Source organism: Capricornis sumatraensis, chromosome 5, assembly GCF_032405125.1.
Source record: "Capricornis sumatraensis isolate serow.1 chromosome 5, serow.2, whole genome shotgun sequence".
Lineage (NCBI taxonomy): Eukaryota > Metazoa > Chordata > Mammalia > Artiodactyla > Bovidae > Capricornis > Capricornis sumatraensis.
In genome coordinates, this window is record NC_091073.1 from 80918554 (window position 1) to 80938453 (window position 19900).

Sequence of the window (19900 nt, forward strand, 5' to 3'; positions counted from 1 at the left end):
CTCATGGTCATCAAGTGGTTAATTCTTTCATTTGGTGGAAGGTTTAGCATCTGTAAAACAACCCAGGAAAGCTCATCGTATGCTATTATCTAGGCACTTCAGAGAGGAGCTACAGCAGAGGATATGGGGAAGGAGTCTGTCCCAGGAAGGCCCCATAGTATCCTGCTCCCTTACAATGATGACCCGCCACTCTGTACCTGCAGATCTGGATTTTGTAAACTGTCAATAATACGTCATTTAAAATACAGCCCTGAGTCCAAAAGTCCGTTATACACAAGGGCGGGATGATTTGGGAGAATGGCATTCTATCATGTATACTATCATGTAAGAATTGAATCGCCAGTCTATGTCTGACACAGGATACAGCATGCTTGGGGCTGGTGCATGGGGATCACCCACACAGATGTTATGGGGAGGGAGGTGGGAGGGGGTTTCATGTTTGGGAACACATGTAAGAATTAAAGATTTTAAAATTTAATAAAAAAAAAAAAAGAGAAAAAAATAAATAAATAAATAAAATACAGCCCTCTGTCTCAAAAAACTTATATAACCGTGCTTTGACTTCTAATGGGCTAAACAGTTCTTGGGGCTTTTTGAGATGCTCTTCCAGGGTTATAATCCTCAATTTGGCTTGAATAAAATTTTCCATTTCTTTCTTAAATCAACTGATTAATTCTTCATCAACAATACCCTTTCACCATACCTAGCCATATGAATCTCTTCCATCTGGCTATTTCTGAGTTATACGCTTTTATAATAAACTAGTGATCTAGTGAGTAAAATGTTTCTCTGAGTTCTGAGAGCCACTCCAGCAAATTAATTGAACCCACAGAGGGGGTCACTGGAACGCCCCATCCATAGCCAGTTGATCAGAAGCACAGGTGACAACATGGAAGTGGTGACTGCCCTCTGAAGTTGGGGCTCCCAACTTCCTGGGGTACAGTCTTGTAGGAAAGAGCCCTTAACCTGTGAGGCCTGATATTCCTAGGGTAGACAGTCAGAATTAAGCTGAATTGCAGGCTACTCAGTTTGGCGTCACAGAATTGCCTTTTTATGGGAAAAACTCTCAACATGGTAATTGGTGGTCTGATACATAGCTGGTGTCAGAATAGCACATACTAACTAAACATTAATTTGCATTAATATATTAATTAACAAACTAATGACTTTTTGACTAAAAAAAAAGATTTCAACAACTGAGTTACCAATGATAGAATAACTTTTCCTTAGAGTACTATTTTCTTCAAACTGGTTAGCTGGATAAGTAACCAGTAGGGCTTCCAAGGTAAAGAATCTGCCTGCCAAACAGGATACACAAGAGACATGGGTTCCATCCCTGGGTTGGGAAAATCCCCTGGAGGAGGAAATGGCAGCACACTCCAGTATTCTTGCCTGGGAACTCCCATGGACAGAGGATCCTGGCAGGCTACAGTCCATGGGGTCGCAAAGAGTCAGACATGACTTAGCGACTAAACCAACACCACAGGGTCACCATAGCATCTTTCATGATAATGCAGGTCTGAATCCATGGAAATCCAAAGGTTGTGAGCTGATAAGAGCTCTACCTGTCAGAACAGATCAGAATACAGACAGACAAGTCTGTTCTAAGGATCAGTCTATGAAACTAAATCTTCCCATAAGCGCTGTATATGCCTGCATGCTCAGTCATACCCAAGAGACGTCAACAAGTCCCACTGAGGCACAGTCAGTCAGTTGATAAATTATGTCTGACTCTTTGTGACCTCATAGACTCTAGCCAGCCAGGCTCCTCTGTCCATGGAATTTTCCAGGCAAGAATACTGGGGTGGGTTGCCTTTTCCTACTCCAGGAGATCTGCCTGACCCAGGAATCAAACCCACATTTCTTGCATCTCCTGCATTGGCAGGCAAATTTTTTACCACTGTGCCAACTGGGAAGCCTCTAAGGGCTATACGGACCATGATAAGAAAGACAGTCAGTCCCAGGACTTGCAGGGGAACAATCTCTCCAAAGTCCTAAAGACTGGTGTCACTTCATAGCTCCAGGGAAAAGTCTTCCTCAGGAAAGAAACGACATCAGATCTTTCAGTATGAAAATGTCAACTGAAAAAATGCACAGCCTCAAAGTTGAGAATTATGTTTCATTCAAGGTCCTTGCTGAGGACTATAGTCCAGAAGAGAATCTCTCAGATAGCTCTGAGAAAACTATTCCAAAGAGGTAAGAGAGGAGCCAGGATATAAAGGAGTCTTTGCTGAAAAAAATACACTACTGAAAAGGATCACCACTAAACATAAAAAACAGACAACTCAAGATAATGACTTTAGTCATTAACCTTTAGTCATAAGCCTTTCTATGTATGGGGAACAGCAGGAGTCTGGACTCACTGAAGTTATTCCTTTGATATGTATCTTAACTATGGTATTCAGTTGCTCAGTTGTGTCTGACTGTTTGGGACCCAAGGACTATAGCCCACCAGGCTCCTTTGTCCATCAGATTTCCCAGGCAGGAATACTGGAGTGAGTCGCCATTTCATTCACCATCTCAACTATATCCAGGGCCAGTTTCCTATTTTTCTCATCCTGAATTCCCTCAGGGCACATCGTGGCTGGGAAGAGGGGTAGCTGCAGTGGCTGATGGCCTAACAGCAGGCAACATGTGTTGTTCACCAAAATAAACTTGTGGGTGGCGTGATCTCACTGTGATGAATTCTGCATGTTCATAACCCAGCCAAGTGGAGAAGGCTGTCATACCTGAGGCTCATGCAGGGGCTATGTGAACTCAGCCACCCCAGAAATCAGACACTTTAAACAGGTCTGGACTCCTAATTACTCAACCTCCTCAAGGGGTTTCCCAAATAAGAATAACCCTCAGATAAGTGTGGCAATGGGTTTCCCTGGTGGCTCAGTGGTAAAGAATCTCCCTGCCCATGCAGGAGATGCAGGTAGGAGACACAAGTTTTATCCCTGGGTTGGGAAGATCCCCTGGAGGAGGGCATGGCAACCCACTTCAGTATGCTTGCCTGGAGAATCCCACGGACAGAGGAGCCTGGCGGGCTGCAGTCGAGGGGACTGCAGAGTTGGACATGACTTAGCAACTAAACAAACAAAAACAGAGTGTGATAACACATGAAGATGGTGTGATCATTCGAATGAGGACTCCCTTTGCCCGAGAGCTCTCTAGGAGGCTTTGGGGGTTTCTTGGTGGAAGCAACTTGCCTTGCTCCTTCAGACTAGGTGGGTCCAGGGTCATTGGTTGGGGTCTCGTAGGCCAGTCTCATGAGGACTTTGTGGCTGCCCTGCCTGTGCTGGGCCTGGAGCCTGGAAGGGAAGCTCCATAAGGGGAAACCCCTCCCCAGGAGGGAGCCCACCACTTTCTCCCACGAGAGGCCATGTTCTGGGTCTAGCATGGACATTCAACCATTCATCTGAGAGCACAACTTTGAACTTCAGGACAATAGGCATTTGGATTTGCCTCACTGCCTTTCCCTCATCACACAAAGTAGAACCTAATATGCTCTCAAGTTTGGGATTTAGGCAAGGTTTGGGGGCTTATCCAAAGCTCTGCCACTTCACTGTAGTCAAGCAACATTCTGTAAATTTCACATAGGATATAGACCACAGGACCACAGCAGTGGCCACAAGACTGGAAAAGGTCAGTTTTCATTCCAATCCCAAAAAAGGCATGCCAAAGAATGCTCAAACTACTGCACAATTGCACTCAACTCACATGCTAGTAAAGTAATGCTCTAAATTCTCCAAGCCAGGCTTCAGCAATACGTCAACCATGAACTTCCAGATGTTCAAGCTGGTTTTAGAAAAGGCAGAGGAACCAGAGATCAAATTGCCAATATCTGTTGGATTATTGAAAAAGCAAGAGAGTTCCAGAAAAACATCTATTTCTGCTTTATTGACTGTCTCAAAGCATTTGACTGTGTGGATCACAACAAACTATGGAAAATTCTGAAAGAGATGGGAATACCAGACCATCTGACCTGTCTCTTGAGAAATCTGTATGCAGGTCAGGAACCAACAGTTAGAAGTGGACATGTGGAACAACAGACTGGTTCCAAATAGGAAAGGGAGTCATCAAGGCTATATATTGTTACCCTGCTTATTTAACTTATATGCAGAGTACATCATGAGAAACGCTGGACTGGAAGAAACACAAGCTGGAATCAAGATTGCCGGGAGAAATATCAGTAACCTCAGATATGCAGATGACACCACCCTTATGGCAGAAAGTGAAGAGGAACTAAAAAGCCTCTTGATGAAAGTGAAAGAGGAGGGTGGAAAAGTTGGCTTAAAGCTCAACATTCAGAAAACAAAGATCATGGCATCTGGTCCCATCACTTCATGGGAAATAGATGGGAAAACAGTGGAAACAGTGTCAGACTTTATTTTTGGGGGCTCCAAAATCACTGCAGATGGTGACTGCAGCCATGAAATTAAACGACGCTTACTCCTTGGAAGAAAAGTTATGACCAACCTAGATAGCATATTCAAAAGCAGAGATATTACTTTGCTGACTAAGGTCCATCTAGTCAAGGCTATGGTTTTTCCAGTAGTCATGTATGGATGTGAGAGTTGGACTGTGAAGAAGGCTGAGCACCGAAGAATTGATGCTTTTGAACTGTGGTGTTGGAGAAGACTCTTGAGAGTCCCCTGGACTGCAAGGAGATCCAACCAGTCCATTCTGAAGGAGATCAGCCCTGGGATTTCTTTGGAAGGAATGATGTTAAAGCTGAAACTCCAGTACTTTGGCCACCTCATGCGAAGAGTTGACTCATTGGAAAAGACTCTGATGCTGGGAGGGACTGGGGGCAGGAGGAGAAGGGGATGACAGAGGATGACATGGCTGGACGGCATCACTGACTCGATGGACGTGAGTCTGAGTGAACTCCGGGAGTTGGTGATGGACAGGGAGGCCTGGCATGCTGCAATTCATGGAGTCACAGAGTCAGACACGACTGAGTGACTGAACTGAAAATCACTGCAGATGGTGTTTGCAGCCATGAAATTAAAAGACGCTTACTCCTTGGAAGGAAAGTTATGACCAACCTAGATAAAGCAGACACATTACTTTGTCAACAAAGGTCCGTCTAGTCAAGGCTATGGTTTTTCCAGTAGTCATGTATGGATGTGAGAGTTGGACTATAAAGAAAGCTAAGCACAGAAGAACTGATGCTTTTGAACTGTGGTGTTGGAGAAGACTCTTGAGAGTCCCTTGGACTGCAAGGAGGTCCATCCTAAAGGAGATCAGTCCTGAGTGTTCATTGGAAGGACTGATGTTGAAACTGAAACTCCAATACTTTGGCCACCTGATGTGAAGAGCTGATTCATTTGAAAAGACCCTGATGCTGGGAAAGATTGAGGGCAGGAGGAGAAGGGGACAACAGAGGATGAGATGACTGGATGGCATCACCAACTCAATGGACATGAGTTTGGGTAAACTCCAGGAGTTGGTGATAGACAGGGAGGCCTTGTGTCCTGCGGTCCATTGGGTAGCAAAGAGTTGGACACAACTGAGCGAATGAACTGAACTGAACTGATAGACCACTATCTGGGGTTCACTTCTATCTGGTCTGCCTCTGTTGGGCTGAGAATTTGCCTATTTGTTGGTAGCTTGTTAGAGAAGATACTCACTCTTAATCTTAATTTATTTCATATATCTCAATGTGTGTTTTTTGAGTGCTTAGTCGCTAATGAGTTTTTGAAGCTTACAACAACCACATTTTAAATAAATCTCACATTATCCCAGGATATTAGCAAAAGATGGGGGAGTAATCAGAAGACTTTACACAGGTTTTATTTTTTAACTCCCTCAACCTAAAATTAATGAAAATTACTCATTGCACTTCAACAAAATACAACCTATTTTGGCCATTAAAATTGTTTTCAACTTGATGCTTGCACTTTTGCCAATCTTGATAATTATTGCTTCATTATGGCTTCAGCTAATACTTTATTAAACTAAAAACAAGTGATAAAATCAGAAAATGTGGATTTGTGTCCGCATTACACAGGCAGACACACTTAAACACACACACAAACTCCCAATCACACACACTCGCACACTCATGTGTCTATCCACACACTCAAATGTGTGTATGCACAAACACACCCATACAAGTTCACACACACATAGAAAATCCTCAAGAAGGCTGTTTTACGTGGAATGAGGAAAACATCTGAGATCAAAAATCTTTTCCATTGCCTCACTGAGAAATGGAATCTTGTCCAACAATAAATATTCCACCAACTCTTTAAAAGCAGCTGATGTACCCATGCAACAGGGGAAGTTTTTAATTTTTTTTAAGTCTCTGGGATATTTAACCATGAAAGCCTCCTCTTATTGTCTTAGGCTTTCTCTAAACTCCAGGTTCTGGGCTCAGCCCAGAACTCCACACTTAGGAGACTGTCTTTGCAGAGCCCAGAATGACTAGATCCTCCCAACCACACATGGCTGTAACCCCATTGCATTTGCTGTGGGGCATGGCACTCTAGAGAACCCTCTCATTGTTCTGCACGTGTACTTAGCTGGAAAACCTTCCAGATTAATACAAATTACTGAAATAATAATCAAGATAAAACAAATGAAAGACTTGCCACCGTGTTGGGCACCCGTACATTTGCTCTCGCTGTGCTGCTGGCTCCAGGTACCCACAGAATCTAGGCCAATGGCTCTGAGGTCTGGAACTGCTTCCCCTGTTGCATGGGTACATCAGCTGCTTTTAAAGAGTTGGTGGAATATTTATTGTTGGACAAGATTCCATTTCTCAGTGAGGCAATGGAAAAGATTTTTGATCTCAGATGTTTTCCTCATTCCATGTAAAACAGCCTTCTTGAGGATTTTATATGTGTGTGTGAACTTGTATGGGTGTGTTTGTGCATACACACATTTGAGTGTGTGGATAGACACATGAGTGTGCGAGTGTGTGTGATTGGGAGTTTGTGTGTGTGTTTAAGTGTGTCTGCCTGTGTAATGCGGACACAAATCCACATTTTCTGATTTTATCACTTGTTTTTAGTTTAATAAAGTATTAGCTGAAGCCATAATGAAGCAAAGAATAGGAAAAAAAATTAAAAGGTGAAATATTTGCAACCTACATTACAAGCAGGGACCATAGGCAATTCCCACACAGGAAGTACTGGCAGGCAGAAACCACAAGGATGGCACACAGTGGACTCAGGGGAGAACTCCTCCTCCACCCAGGGTCAGTCTGACCATACAGGGGCCCCTCCATCTGCCCTGTCAGGAGCAGGCTGTGCAGTTAAGAGACATATCACATTTTTTAAAATGGGGTGCAAAAAGCAGAACATGTGCCTTCCCAAATAACCTATGAGGGGTAAAAATCTCACCTATGCCATCGTATTGGTGGTGTCCCACTGTCTCAACCACTTGACTTCCAATACCTTCCTGGGTTTCACTCTGTGGATAACCGGCTTCTTTTTTATTCTGTGTCCTCAAACTCAAAAAGTAAGAACCAAGTTCATCTATTTGGTGAATAACAATGGCCTCTGCATAGAGAAGTCCTACTAGAAACTGCACTGGAAGACAATCATAAATGAAGGCATGATTCTACGGCTGAGAATGGCATGTACTTCAAGGCAGGAAAAAACAATGCACCCTTAGGGTCACCACTACCCACTTTAATGGCCTCCTTAGAGAGACTCTCTGAGTCTGATTCCTGGTCTGAAGAATTCTTACAAAATAATTGCTGCAAGGATTGAATATTATAAACTGAGTGGTCTAGTACAGAGAATGCCACAAATAGGTATCCAAGGAATGACTGATCTTGCTTTTATGTTCCATATCTGCACTTTCCTCTCCACCATGATTCAGCCGCTAGATGACCACAGCAGCAGTCCATAGTGATCCTGATCCCAAATCAAGGCTCCTGCCTTTCCTATAGTTACCTCTGACTTTTAAACACCCCTACCCCTGCTTCTAGTCATTGAGATACCTGATTCTATCATCATGGGTTAAAACCCCTGATATCCCAACTGCCCTGGAGACAGAGCCAAATGACAAGCCTTTTCCCCCTCTTTAAAACATCCATCAAGCACCTCAATGCAGGACCTGGGATTTGATTCGAGATATGAGTAAGAACTGGTCCCTGCCCTGAAGAAGAGAAACAGAGAGGTAGTCAGTTCTCTGAAAGGCAGAGTAAGTTCTATGATGGGAGCACAAGAAAATCACGAGGGCAGTAGTAAAAAAATGTTTATCTAGAGGTGGTAACTACCCAGCCTTGTTTTGAAGCTCTCAGAAGGAAGGGAAAGCATTGAGGGCTTACCCAAAAGACAGGAAACAGCACGGTGTGTTCAAGACATATTTAGTGTGGCCAAACAAACAAAGGGATTATTGGAAGATAAAGATGTGCCAAAGAAAATCATCTGGGATCCTGCATCAAGTCTGGAATTTACCTTATATATACCTTTAAGTAGAAAAAATAAAAAACTGATAAGTACAATTGTGTCCAAAGTGACTATTCATGTCTTCAAGAATTAGATTCTAGATGGATCTTCAAAAGTCTACACAGACATTAAAAGAATAGGAAAAAAAATTAAAAGGTAAAATATTTGCAACCTACATTACAAGTGATATAAAAATATTAAGTTCCTTAGTATAGAAAAGAGAGAAGAAAAAGAATAAGAAATCTATAGAAAAAAAATGACTTAAGAGATATGAACAGACAGTTCACAAAAAAGAATTAAAAATGACCTTTAAGTTTATGAAAACATGCTCACTCACTCAGAATTAGAGGAAAGCAAATCCGAAATATACTGAGTTAACTGTTTCTCACTGGTCAGGTTGGCAAAAATTCAAAAGACTGACCACCTATAATGAGGCAAGACTAAAGAAATACACTCATATACCCAGGGGAATGCCAAGGGGCACATGCCCTGAGGCGAGAAATTTAGCTAACTCATACATGTATTTACCCTTTAACCCATCAACGTCATTTCTAGGAATGCACTGGCAAGAATTTTAAGAGATATACGCATAGGGTTACTCACTGTAGCACTATTTTATGAAAAGATAAAAAAGAAACAAAAAAGGCTGGAAACAATAAAGGCACTGTGGCTCCTATTCAGTTGCTCTCTGTCTCAGACAACTTGATCTAAGAAAGCCAACTGCATGTCATGAGTAGCTTGATGACCCAGGTGGTAAGGAACTGAAGCCTCTGGCCAACAGCCATGTCACTAGCCATCTTAGAAGTGGGTCCCCATCCCCAAGAGGCACATGATTGGGAAGGACCCAAAGCAGCATCACACATGTTCTCAGAACTGAACTGGAATTTAGACCAGAGCCCATAGGGTGCTTCCTTGGTGGCTCAGATGGTAAAGAATCTGCCTGCAATACCGGAGACTCAGGTTCAACCCCTGGGTTGGGAAGATCCCCCGGAGAAGAGGATGCCTACCCACTCCTGTATTCTTGCCTAGAGAGTTCCATGGACAAAGGAGACTAGCGGGCTACAGTCCATGGGGTCACAAAGAGCTGGACACAAACATCACATGACAGAATAACCCCTATAGGGTTCAGGCCTGATGCAGACCCAAGAGTATCAGAAATCTTTAAAGCAGAACTGAGATTAGAACCACTGGCCACAGACAGTGAAATAGAATTTATGGTTGGACCTAACCAAGGTGATAACCTGCTAAAACAAGAAATGGGTAAACAAAGCATCAACATTTAAGAGGACCCTGCAACTAGAGAGTCTAGAGAATATACATTCCTCATGTGGAAGACACAGCTATAAAGCCAGGACAGTATGAATAATTCTTAAGAGAAAAAAAGGCCAACCTCCAGGCAACTCAGATGTAGAAATGATCAAAGACATAAAGTAGCTACTAGAACCATGCTCCATGAGGTGAAAGAAAACAAAATCTAAGTGAAAGAGAAGTGCTCAACAGAGAAAGGAAATGTAAAAATAACCCAACAAACATTTTAGAAGACACAAATGTAGCATGTGAAATAAAAACTCACTGGATCAGCTCAATAACAAAGTGATTATCAGGAAGTAAAGAGTAAGTGGACTTGAAAATAGGTTAATAGAAATCCAACCTAAAATGACAGAGAGAAAGAGGATCAAAAAAAGAGGTGAACAGAGAACCAGAGATGTACATAAGAATCTCAAGGTAACACGAAAGAAAACAGGAGAAGATTGGCACAGAAAAAAGAATCTGAAAAAATAACAGCTGAAAACTACATCCTCACAATGCAAATTTACAGATTCAAGAAGTGAGAAGAGGAGGAGGATAAACTCCAAGAAAACCATACCCAAACACTTCACAATCAAACTGTAGGGAAAAAAAGATAAAAACAGAAATTAAACAGCCAGAGAATGGGATGTGTGTTTGTGCTCAGTTGGTAAGTTGTGTCCGATTCTTCGTGACCCAGGGGACTGTAGCCCACCAGGCTAATCTGTCCATGGGGTTCTCCAGGCAAGAAGAACTAGAGTGGGTTGCCATTTCCCCTCCAGAGGATCTTCCCCACCCACGGAACAAACCCACACCTCCTGCATCTCCTGCACTGGCAGGTTGAGTCTTTCCCACTAAGCCACCTGGGAGCCAAGAATCGGATGCATTACGTAAAAGAGAACAGACATGTTCTCTAAGGATTTTCCTTCGGAAGTAGGAAGCCAAAAACAGGTTAGGAAGATGGCCACGGATTAAAAAGTAAAGGGAGCTTTGTCAAGTAACCACTTGGTTGTCCAGATGTTCCCATGAAGACTGGGAGACATGTGGTTGGCTACTAGCTGGGAAAAGTGGACTATTAAGGTTCATCCTGCCCTGAATGTGAGCACATGGACTTCTGATCGCCACCAAGGTCTCTATCAGAGCTGAGAAGCCAATGTTTAAACAATGTTTGGAGAAGCTGCCTCTCCATCTGCTGACTCTAGATTTCCAGGATGAGGATCTGCAGCCTAACTACAGCTCAAGGCTAAAAGCCACAGATACACGCTCCTGACTTTTTATTATGAGGCAGTCATCCCAGCAGATCTCCTGCTTATGTCACTTTCTACCTGCTTTCAAGAAAGCCTGGGGCTTCCCTGGTGACTCAGTGGCAACTACTGAGGCCTGTGCACCCTAGAGCCGATGCTCAACAAGAGAAGCCACCAAAATGAGAAGCCCAGGCACTGCAGCAAAGAGCAGCCCCTGCTCACCACAGCTAGGGAAAAGCCCTCGCAGCAATGAAGACCCCGCCAAGCCAAAACAGTAATAAAATCATTTTTTAAAAAAGAAAACCTGTTGATTCTGCGGACAGCCCCAGTGGAAACAGGGAGCTCTGTCTATAGTATAAATGTTTATACTGTGGTTCTAAGACATTTTTTGAGGCAAATTATCTGTGTATATGTAGGTTATCTTTTTAATAACTCTTCAGCACAAATTGTAACCAGGGAAGTCTATCTTCTTATTAAATGGACACAAATATTCATGACAGTTTATACTTCATACAGAATTGATAAATCTTTCGGTGAACACTAAGTCATGATTTTAAAAGTTTGGTTGCTAATGGTGGAAACTACTTGACTGAATTAAGTATCTGGGATTAATCCGTGAAAAACAGATATCTCCACACTTTTTTGAAAAGAATGACTTCATTTTCTAATTCTCAAATTCTTCTAAAAACAACTGTCTAATTCTTAAGTGGGTCAGTTTAAAAAAGAAGAATGGGGAAAGATACAGCATGCAGGCAATAAACAGAAGGAACTGGAGTGTCTAGATTAGCATCAGATAAGCAGACTCCAGAGCAAAGTTAACAAGACAAGAAGGAACACTGCGTGATCGTGAAGCATCAATTCACAGAAATCCTAACTGTATATGCAAAACTCAGAACCTCGAAATACTTGAAGCAAAAGCTGATCAAACTGAAAGAAGAACTGATTTTTGAGCTTAAATTCTGTAGCCACTCACAGCCTGCCTGTCTCAATTTCTGCTCCGCCTCCCCTCAACTCAATCTCTTGGGAAAACCACTCCCAGTTAAATCCAACTGTCTGACAGCTCTTTGCACCTGTTGCTGAATGGAGCCGGAGAACAGGACACAGTCATGCTAATTAGGCTTACTTTAAATTCACGACATTCCAGTGGATCCTTAATGGTACCATTTTCCCAAGCCATTCCTCTACCCACCTACCCCCTGCTTCGAGATCTCTATTTTCCCCCCTCTCTCCTCCCACCTGTGTTGGTTTTTCTCTTTTCCCCACTGATAACTCAGCCTTTTTTTTTTTTTTTCTTTTTTAGTTTCTCATGACCTCACTCACCACTTCGGTAATTCCATCCAATCTCATTGTTTCAAATACAAAATATATTCCTTTCTTGAGGCTGTCTAACAAATTACCACAAATGGGGTGGCTTAAAATAACAGAAATTCACTATCTCTGAGTTCTGGGGAGCAGAAGTCTGAAAGAAGGGGTCAGCTGGGCCAGTTTCCTCCAAGACACTAGGTAGACTCCTAGTGTCCCCTAGCACATGGTGGTGCCAACAATCTTTGGTGTTCCTGGCTTCCAGCTACCTTTCTCCCATGTCTGCCTCTCTTGACGAGGCATTCTCCTGTTTGTATCTGTGTCTCTCCCCGTCCATGGACACCCATCTCTGGATTTAAGACCTCCTCTCATCCTGTGTAAGCTCATCTTATTTAATTGCATCTGCAAAGATATTTAAAACTAACTTCACCTACCATGTGTACCTGAATTTTGAGGTATCACTATTTAATTCAGTATACTTCACTCTCTATCCTCCAAAAGTTGACATCTGCCATGCATACAAAATACATTCACCTCATCTTAAAATCCTCCATTCCAGAATTAACTCAAAATTTCATCTAAATATGATCAACTCAAAAAGTTCCCAGTCCCATCATCTACTTACCTAAATGACCCAGATGGTTGATCCTGAGAGTGTGACCCATCCTGGGGCAAAATCCCTCTTCATGGGTAGACCTTTTAAACTAGAAAGCATGTTTTCTGCTTCTGAAATGCAATGGTGGGACAGGCATAGGATTGGCATTTCCATTTCAAAAGGGAGAAACTGGAAGGAATGAAAGGGTCATGGGTCCCAAGCAAGTCCAAACTCAGCATGGAAAATTCCACTAGGTTTCAGGACCTGACAATAATCCACTGTTATTTGATTCTCTACCCTCTGGGCCTGCAGAGAAGAAAATCAAAACAATTTAAAAACTTCCTATAAAGAGAACTTCAGGCCCAGATGGTTTCACTGATAAATACTACCAAATATATAAAGTAATATCAAGATTCTATATAAACTCTCCCAGAAATAAGGCATTACCAGGGAAGAAAACTACAGATTAATAACATTTATGAAAACAGATGCAAAAAATTCTGAAAAAAATATTTTAGCAAACCAGGTTCATAAATATATAAAATAATAATACACCATGACCAAAGGGCTGGGGGAAGAGACGGGGGGGGGGGGGGGGGGGCAGGGGTGGCTGCTATCTCAGGAATGCAAGGCTGGTTTAACATTTGAAAATAATTCTATGTAACTCACCAGACTAATAAACTTAAAAAGAAAAGCTACAGATCACTTTAATAGATTCAGTAAGGCATTGGACAAAAGTCAATATCTATCCCTAAAAATTGCTCTCTGTGCAAAATAGGAAGAGAGAAGAACTTGGTCATCCTGATAACTGTCATCCATGCAAAACCTATAGCTAATATCAAACTTGATTATGAAAGTCTGAATGTTTTTCTCCCAAGATCAGAAACAAAACAAGGAGGTCCTCTTTTACCATTCCAAATCAAGCATCATACTAGAAGTTCCAGCCAGGGTAACGAGGCAAGAGAAAGTAAAAGCATCCAGATTAGAAAAAAAAAAAAGTAAAACTTCTTTATTCACAGATGATATAATAAATAATATAACTACTAGAACTAATAAGTAAGTTTTGCATAGTTGCAGGATATAAAATCAATATACCCACACCAATTGTATACTAGCAATAAAAACTTAGAAATTTAAACTTTAAAAATATACCATTTACAACCACATCCAAAAAATATGATATAGTTAGGAATATGTCTGACAAAACATATGAACAACTTAAACACTGAAAAATACAAAATATTGCTAAGAGAAAATATAGAATTCCTAAAGAAGTCAATACATATATACTGTGTTTATGAGTCTGAAGACTCAGTTAAGACCTCTGTTAAGAGGTCAGTTCTTCCCAAATTGATTTCTAGAATCAGAGAAGTTCTAACCAAAATTCTGGTAGCCATATTTATAAAGAGAGAAATTGAAAATTTGGTTCTAAAATGTATATGAAAATTATAAGACTTGAAAAACCAAAACAATGTATGGCAAAACCAATACAGTATTGTAAAGTAAAATAAAGTAAAAATAAAAATTTAAATTAAAAAAAATAATGAAATGAAAAAAAAAGAAAAGCCAAAACAACTTTTCAATAAAAAAAAATTTGGAGGATTATTACTATATGATTTTAAGATTGTTATAGAGCTACAGTAAGTAAAAACTGTATGATACTGACATAAAGATAGACATGTAGAGATGGCATAATGAATTGATAAATGGAACAGAACAAAGAATCCAAAAATACACTCATACATATAAAGACAACTAATTTTCATCAAAGGCAAGTCAGTGGAAAAGAATAGTCTTTTCAGAAAATGATGCTGGAAATAAAGATATCCATATAACTTCAATTCAAACCTCACACCATATTTGAAGATTAACTCAAGTGGACCATAGGCCTAAACGTAAAAGCTAAAATTGTAAAACTTTTAGAAGAAAAGAAGATAAACCCTTTGTGTGTGACCTTAAGTTGGCTAAAGGTTTCTTAAATGCAACACTAAAAGCATAGTTTATAAGAGAAAAGGACAAACTACACTTCATGAAATTAAAATCTTCACTCTCCATAGGACCTTGTGAAAACCTTGAATGACCAGCCATAGACTAGGGGAAAACAAGTTGCAAGTCATATATTCAGTAGAGAGGGAATTGTACCCAAAAATATATAAAGAAATCTCAAAATTCAACAAGAAAACAATCAGCCCGATTTTTTTTAATGGGTAACAATTTGAACAGACAAGAGAGAAGATACACAGACAACCGATTAGCACAAAACAAATGCTCAACATCCTTAGTCATTAAGGCAATGCAAATTCAAACCTAAACGAGATACCATTATTTAACTAATAGAATGGCTAAAATGAGAAAGACTGCCCATCCCAACTGTTGGCAACTGGAACTCCCACACACTACCGGTGGGAATGAACATGATATAGTCATTCTGGAAAACAGTTTGACAGTTTGTCCACTTCATAAACATCATATATATATATATATGTATATTCTATATATGAATATGAATATATATGACTGGACTTATATGACATTATATATATTACATATATATGATTATATACAATATAATCCAGGTACTTCATTACCAGTATTTACCTAGGAGAACTGAAAACTTACATCCATACAAATATTTGTCCATGAATCTTCATAGCAGTTTCATGTTTAATAGCCAAAGAATGAAAACAACTCAGATATACACCAACAGGTGAATAGATTTAAAAAATCAGGATTGTAGCTATACAATGAGATTCAACTCAACAACAACAAAAATGAACTGCTTATTCATCCCTGACTCAACAGGGATAAATCTCAAAATATTAATAATTATACTGAGTAAAAGAAGCCAGATGAAAAAGAGTCTATAATGTATAATTCCATTCACTGAAAATTCCAGAAAATGCCAACTAATCCGGAGTGACAGAAAGGAGATCCCTAGCTGGGAGGTGACAGGATGTATGTTGGTGCCAACTGAATGAAAAATGCCCGCCAAATCTTCCTTGCTCCCTATTTGCCAGGGGAAGACCCTGTTATGTCCATGGACAATCTGAAGACTGCATACTATCCCCAAACAGAGCAGAAACTGGAAACACGCCAACATTTGAACTAAACAATCAGGCATCTGAGGGGAGCAGGTGCTCTGCGCTGGCATTCATCTGAGAATAAAACTTCTAATAGAAGGCTTGTTCAGGTGGCTATGAGAATACAGGAATAAACTCTTAACTTCCCACAGAGTGGGCATCACTGTTTCCAAGAGTTAACCCTTCCATAGATGCCATGAGATCCACAGCAGCGCCCTTTCAGAACCTGTTCCAGGTCAGAAGCCAGTAAGGGGAGGAACGAGTCAGCAGATGGGCAAACATTCAGATTTCCTGTGATCAAGGTCCCAATCTCCCTTTTTGTTCCCGAAGTTTCAGCCTTGAACAAAAGCTGGATTTGAAACAGACATAGGAATTGCCCTACTGTGTATAACCAGAACAGAGAAACAGGCCTTGCCCTGTAAATGACTGTGTGGACATGGGTACTGGGCCCATGGGGAGAACAATGCCCTTGGGAGAGAAAAGGCTGTGGCACAGAATCATCGTGCTGGACAGAAACCTGCCTTTCCACCCCTAACTCCTGGGGAGCGGGGGTTGGGGGGCGGTCCCAGAAGGCTTGTCTTCTGCTCAGAACGTGCCCAAGCCCTTTCTCTGGAGCCCTTCCATTCATCTCCAAATTGTCAGCCAAGCAGGATGGCACTAACTTGGAAGTGCCCACTTATGCCACCAGTGCCACCTTCTCAATTCAGTTTATTGAACTTTTCTCTCTTCTCTTCCAAACCTCAGAGTCCACCTCTTCTGACAGACACATGCCAACACCAGTGCTGTCCATTCCAAGGCCTCCCTCATCCCTCCAGATACACAGAGCTGAGGTCCTTGCATGCTCATACCCCTCTTTAAACTCAACTCCAATGCCACCACTTCTCTGAAGCTCCTTCCATAGGAAAGTCTCTACCCCTCGTCCTCGGGGTCACAGGTAGACTAAGTAAACTCTGCTGTATTTCCCAGGCATACTGCCCACCACTGTCCGATCCCCCTCAGTCTTTACAGACAGCCTGTGAGACCCTGTGGCCAGCACATGGAGGTGCTCAGTTCGAGGACAGATAAACTCTTAATGGTGTCATTTTGTAGCTTATGGTAATTTCTAGTGTTCTTCCCAGCAGTAGTGTCCCGCGTGCATGCGTGATCAGCTGCTTCAGTCGTGTCCGACTCTTTGCCACCCTATGGACTGAACCCGCCAGGCTCCTCTGTCCATGGGATTCTAAAGGCAAGAAGACTGGAGTGGGTTGCCATGCCCTCCTTCAGCGGAATCTACCCGACCCAGGGATCAAACTCACATCTCCTGCACTGCAGGTAGATTCTGTACCTCGGAGGCACTGGGGAAGCCCAGCAATGCATCCACAAATTCAGGAGGCTTACCAGCAGACCATCTGATAGAGGAGAAATCAGGTTCCCTTTTCCCTACCCCCACATGTCCTAGTGGGAAATGGCAAAGCTTTAGGCAGAATGGCACCCATCCCTGAATCTAAGTCTATAACATCTCTCCCCTCTAGGAGTTAGAACATTTCTATTCAAAGCTTACTCTGGCAGGTAAACCTGACAGCTACACCTCTGGGATGTGAAAGAGAGAGCCTGCTGCTAGAGGCAGGGAGAGAGACAGTAGGGTGGCATGCCCAGCCAGGGCAGAAGAGAAGCTAGGGAGGCAGATGTCATATGGAGACAAGGTGTCTGTGAGCCGAGCAGTGGGCTCCAAGAAATGAGCAGCTTCTGTCATGAGGTGAAGATAACCAGGCTGACCCCAGCAATCACCAATCATAACCAGGCCCGCTGAACTCTGTTAGTGAAGAGGAAACGCCCCATCCTGTCTCCTGTCCTTCATGCCAATGGTTGTCTGCTACAATTCAGCAATTGTATGCCAAGTACCTTCCCCAGGGGAAAAGCCATCTTTCCGACTAACTGCTATAGTTTATGTTATAACCATAAACTCCAGATTGATTAAAGTTGGACAAAATTAACTAGTATGCCATAAAATTAAGTTTTATCCCATTCAAGACCCTAAGTTTACCCTGCAACAATTACATTAGAGGGGGAAGGAGGGCCATGGGGAGAGGTGTGGTTCCCTGCAGTTGTGTCAAATAAAAATGACTAAAATTGAAATACAGTTCTTCCCACATCACTGCCACATATTTACTTACTTCCTGTTGCAAGATTTCAGAAAAAAGGCCATGACAGTCTATAAAACGTGGTTGTGGAATGTTATTGAAAGTTACAATGTAACCTTTAGTTTTCTTGGTCTCTGGTTTGTTGGAGGACATCCTGGCGCTTAGGCGCCCCCTAGGGACTCCCTCGCAGAACACTCACCTTTTCTCAAACTGCAAGGCCGGGGTGACTTAGGCATTCTCCCTGGGCTTCCCTTGTCCACTACTCAGATGATAATGCTGGTAAAAAGTATCATACTGACCAAAGATCAGCTCATCCCATGTATAAACAGAGTACTGAACAGAGGGGGACTTGTCACTCCAAGAATCTTAGTATCAGTCAAGTTATCCATGGTTAGTTATTGAGTAGCAAGTCTTGTTTCCTTTAACTTTCCAATGGAATTGGAGATTCTGTTCCTGTTCTTGGCTATCAAAGCAGATGACATATGGATGCAGAAGTGGTACAAGAGAAAGGGAATAGAGAGTAATGGTTATGGCACAGTTCACAATAAACAGGGCAGTCTAGTCTGAGTTCTGGGTGGGTTAGGGTGGGTAACAGAAATGAGGGGCTGTGGCTTTGTGGGCTGGGGGAGGCAAAATCCTCTCTGTTTGCCTTTGATCTCTCCTTTGCAGAGACTCAATAATTGTGTGTGTGTGTGTGTGTGTGTGTGTGTGTGTGTGTGTGTGTTAGTCACTCAGGTGTCCAACTCTGTGCGATCCCATGGACTTCAGCCAGCCAGGCTTCTCTGTCCATGGAATTCTCCAGCCAAGAATACAGGAGTGGGTTGCGAGCCCTACTCCAGGGATCTTCCTGACCCAGGGATCAAACCTGGGTCTCCTGCATTGCAAGCAGATTCTTTAACATATGAGCCACCAAGGAAAACCCTCAATTATTACTATTATTATTTATTAGGTATGAGTAAATTGGCCTTTCCAGTTTCTAAAAGGAGGCTAGCTATGGTGATACACACACACACACACACTCAAAGAGGAGAGCTCTGGCCAGAGTGGAGGAAGGAGATGGGAGGTTTCTGTCATGAGGTGAAGATAACCAGGCTCACCTCAGCGATCACCAATCATAATCAGGCCAGCTGAATTCTGTTAGTGAAAAGGGATATGTCCCATCCTATCTCCTGTCCTTTATGGACAGGAGGGAACGCAAGGAGGTCCTTATTTGATGTTTCTACTGCAAACTGCAAACGGCTCCTCCTAGACGCCTAACCTCCTCCTAGCCAGGGAGTATCTGTTTTCCACAGCGTCCAGGAGAGTCCGCTCCGTGGTGGTATCGCGGGTTGCCACTGCCTATCCACAGGCTCTTTTTAAGAACCTTGAAAGTGTATTGATAATTCTCAGTTTAATCCTGGACCACTGGCGTCCTCTGTTGGTCACCTAAGGAAGGGGAGGGCAGACACCATTGACCCGCACGGAGCTGGCCCACCGGATTCGCGGAGACTTCGGGGAGCAATTGTGCCCTTCGGCTCACCACCCCGCCGCTCCCGCCCCCCGCCCGCCCTGTGAAATGCGAGGTATTCAGATTACACAGACGAGCGAGACTCCCAGTCTCCATTTCAACGCACCGCTGGGAACTTGAAAAAAAAACTAGCCTGAAAAAAGACAGTGAATATCACCAATTTTAAGGACTGTTCAGTTATTAATTACACTTCAGCAATGCTCGTTTTATTGTTTTTTTATATTCTTTTGTTGTGACTATAAGCTCTATTTGAAAACCTCATCAGGGAAAATACCTAAAACCAAGACAAGCGTGTCAAATTTCTGACAAACCCTCTAAGTAACCATTTGCCGCCGGTCCATTTTAGTAACAAGGGACTTGCAGACACCCGGA